The following is a 19,297-nucleotide window of genomic DNA, read 5'->3' on the forward strand; positions in this document are numbered from 1 at the left end:
ACTCATTATGGGTCCAATTAGACTTCGCCATTGCTAGATATTTAACTCTTTTTTTCCTTTTAAATTAGCATTTTAATAACATTCTATCCAGCAAGGATTGGGGTGGGGGGTGGGGATGGAGAACAAAATGACCATTTTTCACGGACAAAAACTTCTTTAGCCGTAGGTGGAACTTTAATAGCAGATCTGTGAGGGCGGCAAAAGGGAGCAGGTCCACCTTCCATTCACCCCCACCCCCATGCCAGAGAGGAAACGATAGAAGGGGAAAAGAGGGGGGGAGATAAAGGAAACATTTCTATTTGCTTTATCACACACTCAATTTCCTAAATTTGTTCAGCAGCCAATTATTTTCAGCGTTAACGTCTTGAGCCGCTCGCATCTGATGAAAATGAGCAGCCATCAGAGTTAAACTTTGGAAGTGACCTGTGAAGGGGTTTGGAATAATTACGTAAAGGAGTCAATTTATTTCAGATTCCCCTGGCTGGAAGAACAATCCAGAGGAAAGAGGAAAAGTAAGAAGGGGGGGGAGAGAGATTAAAAGAAACAAGTGCTGATTAGATGATTAGAATTATCAAAATATCTCTTGACTGGAACCCCCCTGGAGGGCCACTTCTCTTAAAAAGGTCACTCCAATTATTCTAGTGGTTTCCCCCCCATTCCCTTAGATGACTGTGCGGAGAAATTCTTCCGCCCTCCCCGCCCTCAGCAACCTGTAATGACCAATTCTGCAATAGAAAGGGTGATGGAAAGCGGAAAACGAGTCATCGCATGCACTAGTTTTTACCAAGGAGCAGTGGATGGTTTAAAGAAATAAGAATGGCTTTACTTTGGTCCATTTGCAGCACAACCTTGCTTGTGTTCAATGGAGTTTACTCACATCCTAGGTAAGTATTCATAGCATTGCAGCCTTAGTCCAGCACCCTCTCTAAGAGTTGCATTAGAGGCCCCTGAAAAATCCCCAAGCAGGGCACAATGGAGAGAGCCGTTCTGTTTGGCCCTGGCATCTGGTAGACAGTGATATAGCATCTTTGAACAAGGAGGCTCTCTTTCAAGCTAGCACAGCTACTAGCCATTGTTAGATCTTCTCATAGGCATCTGGCTGGCCACTGTGGGAACAGCAAGCTGGACTTTGAGCTGATTCATCTTATCTGTTTACCAAGAATGTGTTCTGATTATTTTAAAAGGCCATTTACTTTCCATGAAATCAAGCGGTTCATGATTTTGTGAGCTTATGTCATGCCCTCCCTCCGCTGTTCTTTGCATGCTTAAAGGCCCCAATTATTTAAGCTTTTCTTTATGAGTGGGTGGGCTGATACACCACTCTTCATCAACACAGATTCTCTTCCACACTTGCTCATATCCATATTAAGGTCAGGCATGCATCTTAAAAATGTCATCTGCACCAGCCTTATGAATATTAACTTTGAGACTGTGAATGAAGCCTGTTCTCAAGATCCAAATCCATCCTGGCACCTGCAGTAAATGCTGAATCCCAAGCTAGTTAGCAGTGCCGTGTGTGGAGCCTGCTTTGTGATGGCTAAGGTCACTTGCAGAGATCTGCATGCACCAGGTTTTTGCACCCTGCATCAAACAGCGGAAGAAGCATGTCAAAAAGCTGATATGTATAATGAAAACAAAACAGTGGATTTCTATGGGTGCTTTCCCTAACTGTTTAAAGCACATTGTGTATGGCACATGATCTCAGTCCTGGTCTACACATGCAACAGAATGAGATGGTATATGCCATTTGCAAATGTGCTACTGCGCTCACGTCCTCCTGGTGGGCTTCTCATAGGCATCTATAGGAACAAAATGCCGGGTAAGATGGTCCTTTAGCCTGATCCAGCAGGACTCTTCATAAATTCTTATTGAATGTTTGCTCCCAAAAGAGAAAGATTCTCACCTAAGCCACCTGCTAGACTCTTTTCCTACGTGTAGTGTGTTGTGTGTATATATATATATGTATGTGCTTGTGTATGCATGTGTTTGGAGGGGAATATTAAAAAATGTGCCCCATTTCATTCTGATGCGATGTCTAGCAACTAGTCTCAGTTATCCTGACAACAGTCCCATCACCTAGGTCAGTATTATTTCCATATTATAGATAAGAGATTGTTGTCAATATGGTGTGAGAACTGCTAAGGAATAGCTTCCGGGTGGTCAAGCTTTATATCACATGAGAAGCCCCAAAAGTATGGATGGCCCAGATCCTGTGGTCATGTCTCATCCCTGCACTGAACTATCCTCAGAGCCACTGACATTGGCATAGGAAGTCACCATGAGACCTGGCAGGTCCATGCAGTTGGAGTTTCTGTACATTACTAATTTAGCATGAAATGTGACTAACCACTCAAAGCATTTTCTTTGAGATGAACATGCTGCATCAACATCTAGCTGGGTAGCTATGCTTGTAGGTTATAGCGAAAATGAATACAGTGGCACAAGCCTCTTTGGAACAGTACTAAGTTCATTCAGTAACATATAAATACATATTGAAAAAGAATGTGCTGCTAAAGACCACTACGGCTTCCAGTTTGCAGCTCACACACTTAGCCACTACGCTTAGCAGCGCACCCGAGTTACAGACACATTGACAAGCTTCACATAATTGCTCCACCATGTAAGCTCTGTGTTTAGAAGCTTATGCTTTCAGCAGCTAGCATGACCCAAGTCCAGCACAAGTCCTGGGATGGTGAAAAATAATGTCAGAAGCCACAATGAAATTCAAACCCAGACTTCACCCAAGTATTTTACTGCTTTCTGTAATTCTACATTGGCTGGAATCTATAATTGCATTATCTTCTACAGAAATGAAGAAATGGTCTTCCTATGGGAGAAGAAGATAGATTTGTAGGGCAATGGAGTTTGGAAACATCCTCATTTTGTTCAGTACAAATATATCTCCAAGGTTGAGCTTGTGGGGCTGGGGGAGGTCTGCTTGCAGAAAAAGGCATGAATGAATGGTATAAATTGGGTAAAGCCTGCGATGTTGCCAATACATCTTTTGTGAGGAAAATAAATATATATGTGCTTTATAAAAGTAAAGCAGTAAGCCCACCTGAAGTATGAGAGAAAGGTGAAAAACAGGCAGGTGACCCAAGGCTGTATTCAACTCAGTTTTACTCAGTGTAGAAACATTGCAATTAATGGACCCAACTTGTCCCCACTGAGTTTAGTGGGTCTGTTCTGAGTAAAATATAGTTGAATGCCACCCCTAGTGTTTTATCTTGCTGGACAGTACATTCGTCATTGAAAGCTTGGCTCACACTGCTGGTGAATATTCCACTGTGTCTTCTCTCCAAAAACTAGTTGAACTAGGGGATAGTTGAATGCTATTGAGGGCAAGTAAATAGATCTACTCCATGAGCCACAATATATAAAGGAAAGCTGTCCTGTGCTGCTCTCTCACTGTTCCCATCCATTTTAATGAGGCTTGCGCTGGAGAACTTCCCCATGGGTTGTGCTCCATGTCAATGTGTGCTGAGTAGGGGTACCATTTGAGTTTTCCATGCAGGCATCCAACTGACTCTAGCCAGTCCTGCCTGCATCCAGTCTCATATTAATAATCATCACCTCTGACAAACGCTGCTCAAAAGGCTCAAACTCTCGAAGGTGAAAACGTTCAGAACAAATGCAAAGAACGCTTCTCTTCTGGAACTTCATAATGTTTTGCCAGTACTCTTCCACACTTCCCTATTCCTACTGCTGTGTATATTGCAACCTGTAACAATCTGGAAAATATCTGAGAAGAAGTTTCAGCTGTGACATGTGGGCGATGGATTCAGGCAATAGTCATCTAAAAGCTTGCTATGTGGGCCCGACTGAATTTACTCATTTAGTTTGTAAGCCTTGAGGGAAGGGCCTTTGTCTCATCTTTTTGGTAGATGTGAGATGCTTTTGAAGAAGATCTGTTTGAAAAATGGTATAAAAATATACCAACAAATAAAAATAAATACACATACAGAAGCCCGAGGTGGTTAAGTCCTGGAATATAAAGATGTAGGAAATAGGAAGCTGCCTTACACTGAGCCATCCTTTCCAGGGTTTTAGACAGAGGACTCTTTTAGCCCTACTCAGAGATGCTGGAGGTTGAAGCAGGGACCTTCTGAATGCAAAACACATGCTCTACCACTAAGTTGCAAGCCTTCTGCCTTTTTTCAAATGTTTCAGCACATTAAAAACAATGCCACAAGTAGAAAACTAGCACATCAGAGACATTGTTTGGAGGTATTTTGTAGTTTTTGTTTTACATAGGGGAGCATTCAGATTTTCCCCCATGAAGCCTGAAATGGTACAGTCCATTCTTTCAGTTCAGATCTCAACAATCTTCATTCTGCTGCATCTACAGCTCCAGCTATGGAGAAATCACCATGCACTGATATCACCATAATCCAGTCAGGGTGTGAGAATTCTGGAAAAGCGAGCTGGGATAATGCTGGGCTTTTAACAGCAAGGTTGGAGGTGACTGTCTTCCTTCTCACAATGTGGTTAAAGTCACCACGGAGTAGGATTCTAAGTTATTTCTGTGTTTGTTCCTGAAAATCTGAATGTCAACATGAATACCTGAATATCAACATGGCAAGATGCAATCTGCATTATCAATGAATGCAGATACCATACCGAACTCGTATGGAACTTAGTTTGTGGTAGCCACTATATAGAAAACAGTGTGAATTGATATTTACTCTGTAGTAAGTTGGCGGGGGGAACCTGGGCTCTCCCACCAAGACAAGTAGTAATAAAGGTATTAGAGCTGGTAGGGGGGATGAGAAGGAAGAGCCATGGCCTCATATCCTTCAATATTTTCTATTTTATATGCTTGTATCAGCCCGATTTTCATACCAATGGTTATTGCCCATGTTCTCCTTTTCCTGCTTCTTATTACACATTAATGCTCTTTTCTGCCATTGTTACACTGCATTCAATTACTCTGCAATAGTCTGCTGTCCACCATTTCAAAAGCCAGCATGATGCCTGTTGTTTAGGTTAAGAAGGCCAAGAAGCAAAAAGGTGCTTCCAGATTGGCAGCCTCTATCACTACCCAATCACTGCTTTTTCACTGTAGAATTGCAGTGGACATTCCACACTTGTGGGGTGAGAGTGTGCATCCATTACACTATCTTCCATCCACACTAGTGGATAACAACCGGGGCAGAAAAGAAGCCATTCATCTGAGCATGTAATTTCATTAATAATTTTCCCCCTATTGTTTTTAATTTGCTCTAAAGGACTTTGAAATAAAATTTAAAAATCAATAACTTGTTTAAAATACTTGAAAGTGTTTAGGCTAAATTGTAAGAATGGGGGAACAGAGACCACATTGGTAAAATAACAGCAACTGAAAAGACCAGGATAGATAGTGTGAGATTTTCCACAGCAAAATTTTAATTGTGCTAAACCCCCCTTTCTATTTAAGCGCTATTGTACAAATATTTCAGCACTTGGTTATTTATTTATATGTAGGCAAAAAGGCATTTTATTGCAATTTAAGAGCTCAGTTAAAGAAACCAAACACATGCTGATAAAATGGTGCTGCCAGAAAAGATAATAGCTAAATTGTACGGAAATTGATGTGTGGCAGTAGGCTCTCCCACTCAGCATGTCACTGCACACATTAAAACAGCACCTCTTGAAAAGATGGAAGAGTAAGAGCTAAGGCGATCTACACCTGGAGACTGCGTTACTGTTGCATTCTTTTTCTTTTCAAGTCAATTTTTCTGCAATCTGCAGAAAGAAGCAGCATGGCGAAAACAGAAGAGAACAACAACTGGACGCTGACATTATACTGACACCCCAGACAAAGTGAGTGAACGGAGCATAGCTATTCCATAGCAAGTAGCTAGTGTGGAAGGACCCTGAAAAAACAGAATTGCCCTACGACAGGTTATCAGTAGCTCAAACCACACGGCAGCTGCTGCGGCGAGTGTGATATAGCAAGATGTGCACTGCACCGTGGCTTCACATTCATGCAGGTGCACCAGAAGCAAAGATGTGTATGCTCCACCCCCATACCTTCAGAGATTTAATTCCAGAGAAATGGGTGAGAAGTTGAATTGTGAAGAAGGACAACTCTACCAACTCATAATAACACAATTCAACAAAGCATCCCCCAAGAAAGACAAAAAGAAAGACAAAAATAGTGGCAATGATGTAACAGGGGACAGGAACCACATGTGATCTTACATTTGAGATTCCCCATTATGAAAATAGTTGCTCACCATGCCCCTGTTTTTAGCACAAGTTCTTGTACAGTAGGGGGGCATGTTTATATCTTAGTGAGCCCTTGACTTTTCCCAGGTGTTGTTGAATATCCTGCAGAAGAACACAAGAGTGGTGAGGTCCACTGCCCTGACAGTTTGCAACCCCAGCCCAGGGCAAAGCCATCTATCCCATCTCCAACACCCTAGAGAAGGCATCAATGTCAAAATCTGAGTATCTCCCTCACTGAACCTTTCTGGTGAGCCTCATACAGATTTCTCCATATTGCTCTAGTGACTTCTACCACAAGTATTCCTCTACAGATGTTCTATTGGAAATGACCTGAACCTTGCAGGCCAAAATGTAGGTGGGGTGGGTTTGGGGTTTTTTCTGGCAACAGGAAGTTTGAGCAGAGACACCTGCACTTGGGTACAGTAAAAAACAGCTCTAAGAAGCCTGCTTTTCTCTCATTCAGCTCATAGAGCCTTAGAGAAATCCAGATGGTCCTAATTTTGGGGAGCAGGTGCATCGACTCAGTGCTTTTGATCCCTGAGGCTCAGACATGTGGGATGCTTTCACTGGTGCTTGTCCCCACCAGTCCACACGTCTGATGGGGACCACGGGGACAGTGCCATTCACATGGCTGGTTCACCATGATGAGTCCAGGGGAAGGTGCGTCTCTGGGAGGACGTTATTTGCCTTTCTCTAGGGCACCTCCTGCCTGTTCAGCTGTGAACGAGATCCTGTCATTTGGAGGTACCCTGAGATGCTATTTTCTTACGCTTAGGCGTGTGACAAAACTTTCCACAGCAAGAAGGGGTGGCATTACCCCATTTCCCAGGATTCTGTAGGTCAAATGAAGGAAAGAGGAATTCCCCACGGCTTCTCCCTTGTGAAAATCAAGATGCTTCTGCTGCACAAGGGAGAACTGAAGGAGAATTTGGGGAGTGGAGGGAGGAAACAGATCAAGGGGAAAAGAATGGCATCACCTTTTCTTTTCTTTTTGACAGCTATGGTTTAAATGTTTACTTTCTGTATCAGCTCAGCTGCACCTTCGAAACTGCCGTTTCATAAATACAACCGGGACGGCATAAGCTATAATTTGGAGATAGCAACCGCAGGACATATCTAGATCCGTTTGCGCTACTTTAATTAAATACTGCATTATGGCTTGTGACAACTTCATCGCTAAAGCGTAAATGAATGTGGAATTAAAGTCTTACTTAGGCTTTCAATATCATCATCTTTTGGGGTCTTTTTTTGTTTTGTTTTGTCTGCTCACGTCTTTCTTTCTTTTTCTTTTTGCTCCTCACCCTCCATTTCTCAGTTTAACAAAGAAAAGAGCCATAAAATCAAGATGCTTGTTCATTTACAGATGGAGCAGGCGTGGAAAAAGAAAAAGAAAAAAGAAAAGGCAAAGAAAGGAAGAAAAGAAAAAGATGGGCCACGTTACACAAGTCTATAGCACTCCCTCTTCTGAGGTTTCTCTGATAGCAGAAAGAATTCCTTTGATGGGAAATGCTTGAATATTAATTGTGTGTGTGACTCTTATCTTTCAAACCCGGCTCCTTATGAATGATAGTTCTCATGGCTGTGGGATTTTGCCTCTTTTGTGTAGAATTTAATAGCCTGCTTTTAATTTAATTTAATTTTTTTATATATAAAAAAACAAAACTGTTGATTCGTTGCTACTCTGGTACATTAGAAGGCTCTGGAAGTTCATACCATTTCATTTTTGATCTCCACAAATGAAGCAAGAGCAGTTTCCCCAGTCTCTGCTGCCCCTTCCAGCCCCCCCCCCCGACCACATCGGTAAACTTGAAAGGAGTTATGGGGCTAAAGCAAACTTATTTTATTCCCAGAAATGTAAGCCCCGATCCCATCAATCTATCTGCTTCTCCTCTAATGAAAAGCCAGACCGTATGTGACATTTCGTGGCACCAACCACTTTAAATGTTACCAACATCAATCGGGTTTTTAAATGTTACTCACGTCTCGCACGGATTGGGAAATGGTTTTATAATTATCTCCTGCTCTCTAAACGAACTGAGAGATTTCCACTGTTGTTCTTTCTTTATTTTTTTAAATTCTTTATCACAGCCAAATTAAATGACAATGCATATTTATATTCCAAAGCTCCAGGAGATAAAAAATAAAAATAAAAATTTTAAAGCCTAACAAGTTTTTTGCAAATGTGTAGTTGCCTTCTCACCAAGCTCTGGCACAGTAAAGGAAGTTCTAAAGAATTTGATGGGTTCTTTTTTTCTTTTCTTTTTTACAGACAATAATTGGATTTACAAAAATTCCTTTTCTCCAAATCATTGCGAAGTCGGAAGGAAGGAAGAAGTTGTGATGTTGTTCGAGCTAAATATTGTGCTGACAAAACCTTTTGCAGTTCCTATTTTTGAACTCTGCAACCTAAACAGAAATGTTTGCCTCCTTTCATCTTCCTAAGAAATAACCAGCATCCTTCAATAATTAGTAATGTTAAGAGGAAAAGCTTTCCTCTGCCAATTTTAAATAGGGTGCCACATTGAAGCATCGCCCCCTTTCTCCCCATCACCAACATGGGCAGATTAGCAAAGTGTTTAGAACTAAATCTTTGTCTAATAAAGGCAGAGTTGGTTTTCACCAAGAGCTGCTTGTTATAAACCTGCCTTTGGAAAATGGAAGGAACGTCTCATTTAAAGACACAAATTTCCCCGATAATATATTCGAATGGAAACGCACCGAATCCACTACGACACGGGCATAACTAATAAATTTGCAATATTTCAGCCTCAACAGCCTACAACGGTTCGTTTTAAAGATTTATGTGGTAAAAAATTACTCGGCGATGAATGGAGTTTATTCTGTGCCGGATTGGAAGGTATAAGGAATTAAACTACTGTCTTTAGCAGTGTATTTATTATTACCTCTGTCAAAGAACGAAGACTTTAACAGCATCCATGATAAATTTCAGCGCAGAATAAACGGGGTGAGGGAACGGCACACATGCAAACACAAGCACATATATATTATATAAAAATATTACACACAACACTCCGGAAAATCCTGCACATGTCTGCCTAGTTCTTTTTGCCTACTGGATCATTCGCATTTCCAGACCAAAAGAAAAATAAAATTTGGAACTCATATAAGGGCCGTTTATTATATCATATAAGGGACTGTAATATTCTGGAATACAGGATGTCTCTTTAAATCAAATTATGCTTCTAAAAATAACAAGCAGCTCAATGCCCAGAAAACATGCCTATGTGGAAATGTCCACGTGGAAGATAGAGAGGAATGCAAGCTAGCCTTAATGATACCTGTCAAGATAATGGGCACAGTCTTATCCAGGTGAGATCAGCTATTGAACGACAATTCTATTTTTCTACTCTGAAGACAAGAGCAAAACTTGAACAGGTTACTTTGCTGAATTCGAATCCTAAATTCCAGCTCAGCTTTTCCATTTAGGAAGATGAAAACAGGATTGGATCAAGATAGAAAATCCAAATGGCACTTCTTTCCCAACAATTAACCCGGTGAATAATCCACTAGGAAGATTCCCTATGCAAGCATCGCTGAAGTGAAGGACTGTGAAGCACAGCTCCTATGCATTTTAGCGGGGCTTGCGCAGCAGAACTTCCCAGTAGGTCAGATCTGTCCATCTCCAACTCCGCCACTCTTAATGGCAACCCAAACCTGCTACCTGGCTGCCTCATGATTCGGCCATATTCCAAGATAATTGAATGCAGATTAAATTTAGCAGCATTCAAGTCACAAACAGGGTCTGGAGGGTGGATTCCCTACCCTCCAGCCATTCAATGACTGCTTATGGGTATAGTGGGGATTCCAAACTGCATTAGTTGTTGAGTTACAGAACCAAGTGGTGGTAGTTCTTCCACACTGATTAACACAGAGTATAAAAGCGGACGTGTGTGTGTGTGTGTGTAACTGAACCTCCTTTGCTCACACTATGAATGCCTGTCAGTTGTATACTCCAAAGCAGTTGAGAATGAGAGATGTTAACATTACCTATGGATTAAAGAGCAGAAGCTCTGTGTGACTTGACACCTTTTAAACAACCTGACATATTCACAGTCAAGGGAGTAACAGTGATTTAAAAAAAGGATTTTCCACCCATCGCTTCCTTCAGTATACACTTATGGGTGACAGGGGAGATCACAGTTCACATCAAAAAGAGTGTGTGGGTATGATGTAAGCAACCGAGACTGTTTTCGCAGACAGTGGGACAGCCTGAGAATATGGAAAGGGGAAATGATGGGCAATTGCAAGTTCGGAAAGGAGTTCACGTATTTTAGAAGAGCACCCAACTCGCCATCACACAACCTGCCATAGGCAAGGTAGCATTTAGGATGGGAGGGAGAAGAGTGAAAAACACCTGGAGTTTATATGATTATAACCAGATTAATTTTAGAATGGCACAGCTATTGGGCAGCGATAGATTATTCGAGGGGTAGAATCACATGATTCCAGCTCCAGCTCCCACCCTACCCTGCCCTGTAACCTTTCTGTCTTTTTACAGAACGATGTATAGAAAATTACATGGGAGGAATAAATTGTCCTGGGGTTTGTTTCTGGATGGCTGCTTCTTGTCTGAGGGTGGAGATGGAGGGGGGTTGTGTTAGGGGAAGCTTTTCGAAGTGGGGATATGAGGTGGGGAAATAGCCTTAAGCCTGAATTTGACCGGTGCATGACCGTTGCCTTCTGGCTGACCTCAGATTCTATTCCCAGGCCTTTTCCGATTCTATAGTCTCCTGTCCCCGTGGGGGTTATTAATGGAAGCAAAAATACCCCCCTCCCAGCCAACGACTATGTCTTTCGTCATTGCAATGCAGCTTGTTAAGAATGGCAAGATGCTGGGGGGGGGAATGATATGTGGGTTTAAGTGCTACTTGCGAAAATGGTCTTAGTTGAAATCAAGGTTCATCACAGCGTCATCTGACTGTTCTTACGCCCCCCCCCTTCTGCCAGCTCTAACGCCATACTATTCCCCTCCCTGCACTCCCTCAGAAAGACCACTAGATGTCACCAGCCTCCTCCTTTCACTCAAGGGTCTGGGGAAATAAAATGACGCTTAAAGCAACAGAGAGAATTAGAAATGCTGGAATTTATTTATTTATTTGCTTGTCATTCACAATGAAAAGGAAATCCTGGTGTATTAAAATCATCATCCAGCTATAGAATGTATATAAGAGCTGGTTGGTTGTGGGTGGGGTGGGGTGGGGTGGGGAAGAGATGCTCTATAGTGACTGAACAGTGGGTTTTTTGTAATATTATTCTAGAAACAAATAGTTAAGGAAAGAAGCAAAAGCATAACAGTGTTCTGGCTGACTGATCTGAACCCAATGAATATTGCTGGACCTGCAGAGAATTTCGCACATATTGCTGCACTCACTGAGAATGAATGTCCAAGATAGAATTTTTGGGATTCAGAGAAATCCTGGGGGGATTTGTAGTTCTGTGTAGCCCTGCAGTCTGTCTCCCATGAAACAACATTTGGAGAAAATATAGATTGTGTTTGCTGAATCAGGATGCTTATGGAAGCTGCTGACTGCATTCTTAAAGTTAGGTGGGTCGAGGTAAAGATCCTAGGACTTAAAAAATGAGTGGCATTTGGAGCCGTAGAGTCTCAATCAATGGCCATTTAGTGTGCTCTTAACTGAATCATAGGAAGTGAAGAGTGCTGAAGATCAAGGCCATCTGCTTGCCAAAAAGCAACATTTCCCATACTTTAGTCCCTATTCCTGCCACAAGTCACCCAGCAAAACCCAGGACACATTATTATTATTACCTGTAATAGTAGTAGTAGTAGCAGTAGTAGTATACAACTGTTCATCCATAGATCACAGGGTGGTTCACATCATGCCACAATTAAAGCAAATGAACAATTAGCCTGCCACACTAAAAAGCATCTGCAGATCAGAAAGCTCTGGATGACTCAAGCGAACGAGCCTAGTACACAACATAGACAGTTCAAAATACAGCCTCTAAAATCATTGGCTAATCTGAGCTGGGGATAAAAAATTCCTCCCTGATTGCTAATATGATAACCACACAATTCTGAGCATGGGCAAAACTCCTAACAGAAATCTATTCCACACATTACATGGCGCAAACCAAACTATGTGACTAAATGTACACTTGGAAGGGAACTACAGACTATTCTGGTCTCTGAAGAGCACACTTTCATCTTGTATATGTTTCCAAACATTTGTCTGCTTCACACATAACATTTTTAGTTGTATTAAAAAAAGCCAAACAGGTGTGTATACATGCTTGGAACACGTCAGCCGGTGTCCCCTTCCTTCCCCCTGCCACATCTCTGCTCTAAAGTATCCTCTGTTTAAAAATGTTGCAGTTTGACTGTACTCATTTGCATGGAATATTTAGTTAGTCTCTTATTTGTGAGGCTCCTCAGATGGCTTCAGGCAAGCCATTGTTGTCTGGCTCACAACTTTCATATGGATAATGCTGGTGATGGTTGGGTAGATGGGTTCTCCGTCTCATTCATAATCCTTGTTATGAGGCTCTGATATTTAATCACACCAAAGCACTTTTCACACACATACACATGGTTCTATGGAAACGAACACATAAAAGTAACATATCTAGCAGTTCTTCCATAGGAGTGTAGGAGTTTTGTGGAATGCAAGCCCTCTGGGGGCAGAGACAGTGTCAAACTGGTGCTCTGTACAGCACCATTTAGCTGGTGCTAAATGTTAAGGGGAAGTTATTTTTAAAAAATTAGGGACATCTGGCAACACTAGTGCCAAGCCGGACCGCTAACACTAGTAAGGTTTGCTACAAGCCCTGAGTGTCGTTTAAAAGCACCTGAGGCTGCAAGTCGGCTAAGGTTGCTGAGCGTAACCACTGACTGCTCTGTTAATGGTGCTAGTGAGGAGCTCCAGAACAGCTTTATCAGTTGTGCCAGTGGTGCGTTTTTAGCTCAAATTCTCCAGCTTTGCTGTGTTCAAGAAGATTGCCTAGGTTTTAATGCCGGAGCCACAGCAGTAAAAAAGATGAACCACTTAAAAAGGGGGGGGGGGCTTGAAGCTTACAAAGCACATGACATCCTGTCACAGACCTCATGGCGCCAGTCAAACACCTGCAGGCTACACCTATCCTGCGGCTGGCAATGTAAGCCAGGGATCCTGGAGGCTGTGCCAGGCAGTAGTGCCAGAAATTGAAAGATCAAGGCTGGAATTTTTGAGACATGCTGGTTATGCACAAATGAGAAACCCACCTTTCATCTCACACAGACAAGAGGGGTGAGTTAGCAGATGTTAGAAGATTTAATAGACAATGTTTTTATCTAGTGTAGACAGGGAAAGCAAGCACAATGGTAGGCTTACCTATGTCTGGCCAGGGGTATTGTTAGGAGGTAGCCCATGTGGACCCTGCGTCTTTCATGCCAAGCCCACCGCCCCTTTTTTAAAAACCTTAGTTTTTAAAACTTTGCTTAGCTGGAGTCTTAATATGGTCAGAGCCTTTGCTTACAGGGTGGGTGGGTATGATGCAAAATGCAGGGCAGGTGAGACCTCAGCTACATGTCTACTTTCTTAATTTGCCCAGGGGCACTCTATGCATTTATACTCTGAACGCTTTAATAACCTAGCAATGCCTGTGTGTGTGTGGCAGAATAAAACAGGTGTGAAATTTGGTTGTGGGTGCTGAATTCAGCATCCTGGAAATTCCTGTTTTCATTTATTTATTTTTAATGATTCAGGTTTCTAGCAAAGACCCACTTGAAAGTATGTAGAAATTCTGCCTTTAAATGTAAAAAAATAAAATAACAAAACAAAAAAACTTTGCTTACGGAGCAGCTTTCCCTCTGAAAGTCAGTCTATAATCTGCAACTGTAAATTAGTGCATGCAATTTTTATACAAATTTGTGCTGTGGGTCTGTACTCTAAGTCTTTTAGTGATCCACCAATGTACCAGGACAAAGGCTTTCCCCAGTCCAACAATGCCAGAAACTGAAGCTGGGCCTCTAGAGGTCAAAATGTGTGCTCCAATACATGTTCATGGCCATTTGTCCTTGGAGTTCCCTCCCTACAGTCACTGGCGGAGGAAGAGGCGTGCGGCGGGAGCGCACCGGCCCCGGCAGCACGATCCCGGCGGGGTGCCATTGCAGCTGCCCCCCGCCTGCGCTGGGCGCCACACCTCTATGGGTGGCACACCACACCCCCGGGATATGCGCCAGCCCCGCCTGCTCTCCGCCCCCCAGATGCTCCGCCACTGCCTACAGTATGTAATTTTGCCTTGTTACACCTTTTTAAAGGCCAAAACCTCCTAAAATCTAACTAAAGAACTGAAATATAACAAGTATTAAAACACAGCTTAGTTGGTTAGAGCGTGGTGCTAATAACACCAAGGTTGTGGGTGTGATCCCAATACGGGACAGCTGCAGATTGCAGGGGGTTGGAATAGATGACTCTCAGGGTCCCTAGTCTCCCAATGCTACAGTTCTATGATTCTAGCCTGATGGGTCTCTAACAGCCAGCCCAAATGGAAAGGTCATATATTTATCTTATACTGCTTTTGTGAATGTGCTCATTCCCTAGTGGAAGGAGTTTCAAAGTACTGTATCATGAAAAGAATGATCATTTTTAGCAGGACATTATAAGGCTCCTTGGTTGTTGCCAGACCAAAAGTGAAAGAGAAATCAAACGGGTTTCTATCCAACCTGATGTTCTGATGGTAGTTAGAGGCCTGTTCGCAACATGAAAAGAGCGCAACCTGCAGCGACGCGTCTGCGCACGCACAGGTTGCGATTCATCACTTCTGCACACGCGAGTGACGTCATTTTGCACGTCTGCGTATGCGCGGGCGATGAAACCCGGAAGCAACCCTTTCCGGTACTTCTGGGTCGCAGCGGGACATAACCTCAAAGAACGTAACATGAAGCGAACGTAACCAGAGGTACCACTGTACAATCCAACTTAACACAGCAACAGTACATAGGAGTAGAAGACAGTCTCACATCTTAAGTTTGTCAGCCCCAAACTGTTTTAAGATGCCACTCTCTACTCCAGTTCATTACAACTAACCCAGGTGAGTGGAACTACATTTACTTGCTATGATTTCCAGTGTTCTCTTTCTCTCCTCAACCCCTCATATTTATGTTTGTTGCATAGTTTAATGCAAGGACTCAGGTATGTCACATTCATGTTTTTATATGAACTCAGAAAACATCTTACATGTGCATCTAAAAATGCAAAGGATGCTTTTGCGCTGAGCAACCCCACCCAAACATCTGACTTCCATAAAGGATTAAGCCTCAGCACTTGTAATTTCACAAAACAATGGATTGTCTCAGTGTGAAGACTATTCAGCTTTCAAGTACAGGTTCTTGTATTTCACTCTGCTGAACAGTTTAATACTGCCATGCTGGTAGAAGCTCTGGGGCAGTTTGAATGCTCCCCCCCACCCCCCACTTTTCTCTTACATGACTCTGAGGGCTAGTTCACATAATTCTTTTCCCTAGGTTGAAATCAACATGAATAGATTTACAGTTGTTGAACTAGTCTTGTGAATAGCCCAATATGGATGTCTCTGAGCCATGAATCAACACATCCTGATTCATACCACTCTCTTGAGTTATCAAGATTTAAATGCTGGAACTGCAGAAGCTCACTTTTCATTCCCACAACTTGGATTCCAACACAATATTTAGAAACTATTTCTGGCTCTAGTAAAGACAAAAAATTGAGACTGAAAAACCACCAAAGTATAGGGCACATTTACAAGTAATGCTTAAATTCCCATATTTGTAGATCAAAGGAAAACTTCAGGGACCAGAACATACCCTGGAATTAGTAAGTATTTTGCTTTCTCACTTTCCTTAATAATATTGGCAAAATGGCACATTCCAAACAGAGATGAAACAAAATAAAATTTGACAAACTTTCAGAATTTGAATATTTGAATCAAATCAAATGTTTTCAAAAAATGACTTTGAGGATATTAAAAAAAACCCTCTAAATAATCCGCTGATTTATTATTCTGATGATCTATTTCAAATAAAAAATGTGAGGTAACTCTTTGCTAAATTCAATTTATACCATCTTTTACACCATTTTATTCTCACAAAAATCCTTCATTTGGCATACTGATTTTAGTCCAGTTAGCAGACTTTAAATCACAATTTTATAGCCAAAATAAAAACTTGAGAATTCCCCTATAAAAAATAAAAAAAATAAAAATCAGACTTGCACTATAGACTTTTAATGCTGCTTCACACATTGTTTTTAGGTCACACCCAGAAGTGGCTTGTCATGCGGGGTAAAAACTATCTGGCAGGTGAACAGCTATTGCTTACTGGGAGGGAGATAAGGAGGGGTGAGATAGAAGGGAGGTCAGTGTGGCGCAAACACACCAGTGAAGTAAATCTGGCGCTCCTGTCAGTGAGTCTGCACCATGCTGACCACCCCAGTACTTTACTCCTGGTAAGTAACACACCTGCACAGAAGCTAGTGTTGCAGTTCCATTCCACCCAGTTAGCTGCTTCTGGTTGCACCTAAAGTGCTTTTAAACATTTGAAAATGTAAATTTATAAATGTGATGAAGAGCAAACTACACATTACATGTAAAGTTAGGCCAGAGGCCCCTTTTCAATAGGAAAAGTCAATTGGGGTATGTTTTGGAATGGAGAAACAGAGGGCATGGAAAGGGTTTAACTCCTCCAATTGCCCACTCCCCATGTTGTGGCTTTCACGTGTTAGAAGTGGCCATTGGGCTACTAGTGTATGCTGTTGTGTATACTGTTTGGCTCCGAGACTCACTGTGACGTGTTGGCAAATCTGGATTTTTGGTTGTGTTATGTGTGATGCAGCCCACTGGGTGTCACTGGTGAAAAGAGCTCATTATGCAAACAGAATAATAATAAAAAAAATCATACAGATTCTGAGCCTTTACAGGATTTTAGGATGTTTACTGTTGTTTGCACTTGACAACACTGAATGCAGTACTGCATTTCAGTGCTACTTGAGACCTTGGTTGCATTCCTGAGTGGAACTATCTAAAATGCTGAAGAGGAAAAAAACCAGCTTCCATTAAAATTAATTTTAGAGAAAATGTATGGGGTTCATGCTGTTGGTTCCTCTTGCCCCAGTAGCAAGATCAGATAGATTTTGCCTACTTACTGTTGAATCTCAGCCAACTAACCCCCCAGTCCCAAAATCACATCTCCCCACGGCTGATGCGCAAAAATGTCAGACAGGACCTTAGCAGCAGACGGCATGCATTCCAAACAACACCAGATGGATTTTTATATTAGCTACTATTTCATGTTCAAGGCACAGCGACCGCAATGCTTTAAAAGGGAAAAAAAAGAAAAAAGCCAGCCAGCCTCTGCACTGCTGCTACGCTTGCTTCGGCGAGATTAATTCTGCAAAATTAATTGGGACAAGATTGAAAAGGAAATTAAAATGCAGCTGAGTGAACAGGCTTTTCAAACACCTTTCCCCCCTCTCTCACTCCCCCTTCCTTGCTCTCTAACTATCCCCACCCCCACACCATCAAGCTTTATTAAGCCTCGGTTTCTTGGATGGCCATAGGTGAGTTCTGTTGTCATGCAAAATAATTTATGAAAGGAAGACACTCAGGACCAATTGGTTACACGTGAAGAAGTTGTGCTGGAGCTCCAAACCGGAGCCACTGAAGGGAGTTAAAACCAGGTCATAGTCTCATGTCAAAGGGAGGGAGGGAAATAAGTCAGACACTATTGAACTGCATGCATGTTCCTTCACATATAGATGTTTGATATATCTTAATTTTTGGCGGTATTTAGGATTCGGGAATGGTATATTCTAGAAAATGTAACATTCTGGCATATATATGGTTAATAAAAAATGGATATAGAATTGCCAAGAACTGCTGTGGTGACATTACTAAATTATTTTGAAGGGGTAGTCCCAGGTAGACTCAAATAAATTATTACAAATATTAATTACTGCACAAATAGGGATGGGCAGATTATTCTATTTACTGTCTATGTCAATATCCCATGTGGTCATTCATAAGCTTCTGTTCAATTTTTACATTAATCTGTGAATCTTTGAAATAAAAAAACCTGTGCAGAGTTTGTATTTAAATATGTATTTTATCACAAAATGTGTATCTAAATATGCATTTGATTTATATTTTATCCTAAATTATGTATATTGGCATGTTTGTTGAGAAGTGTATTGCAAAATTTAGTGAGAAATCCAAAGAACAACTAGGCTCCAAATCATGCCTTAGTCCAAGAGTTGTGAATTAGATTAGTCTGCTTAAAAATGTGGACCGAACAAAATTCTCCTCCACCTCTATTCAAGCTAAATACTGGCAATGGAATGAACATCTATGAACTGAATGGATGACTGAAAACTGGAAAACCGTTATATGTTCATAATGTCTAGTTGGATAGAACCAAGAGGTAGCTATAGTCTTGAAAACGAAGAAACTGAATTATCATCATTATTTGACATATAATGTTCTAAGTATGTAAATGTATCTAACATTAATGTTAGTAAAAACCCTCTTAATTAGGATGGCCATGTGTTCTACTGTACAAAGGTCAGCCATCTATTTGAAGGGCTGTCCAGTCTAAGTCTGATTCCTCATCCCTTTTCTATTTCAAACTTAACAAGTCAACTATCTTCTAGGTTGGCATGACATTAGCTGGGACATGGTATTGGTTGTGTTGGTTGGTTCTGTTCTGAAAATAATACATAGACCTATCATAATGTGTGTCCCCAAATACAATTTGCAACACAAATTTATTTGGTAGTGAAAATCGTTTAAAATTGCGTATGTGTATTAGGGATGGTTCATAGATATAGGGAAACTAGCAATGGGGAACCTCTGGCCTGCGGGCTTAATTACATCCCAATATAACATCAGATATGGAGCAGCTAAGACACAACTGCAAAGGAACAACTGGATGCTTAAAATGCACGTCCAATGACTTCTTGGCAAGTGGAGTTTGATGATAGTGCCAATCAGCAGACTAGCACGGACAATAAGCCCCTCCGAAGTTGTCACCTGATGACCTACCCACCCACAAAGTGGCTGGTGGAGGAGGCCAGGATATGATTCACCAGTTGGA

At 41.7% G+C, this 19,297-nt stretch overlaps 1 protein-coding gene and 1 long non-coding RNA gene across 13 annotated transcripts in view; one reads left to right on the forward strand and one right to left on the reverse strand.

The window, feature by feature from the left end:
• Positions 1 to 19,297, reverse strand: part of SKAP1 (src kinase associated phosphoprotein 1) — a 338,051-nt gene that overhangs the window by 46,391 nt on the left and 272,363 nt on the right. The gene's annotated exons all lie outside the window — the stretch shown is intronic.
• On the forward strand, positions 4,245 to 8,811 carry LOC309355155. Its single transcript, XR_014162441.1, has 3 exons — positions 4,245 to 5,802; positions 6,298 to 6,457; positions 7,526 to 8,811. It is a non-coding gene; the product is annotated as an uncharacterized lncRNA (long non-coding RNA).

Source organism: Podarcis melisellensis (assembly GCF_964234715.1).
Source record: "Podarcis melisellensis genome assembly, chromosome: 13".
Classification (NCBI taxonomy): Eukaryota; Metazoa; Chordata; class Lepidosauria; order Squamata; family Lacertidae; genus Podarcis; species Podarcis melisellensis.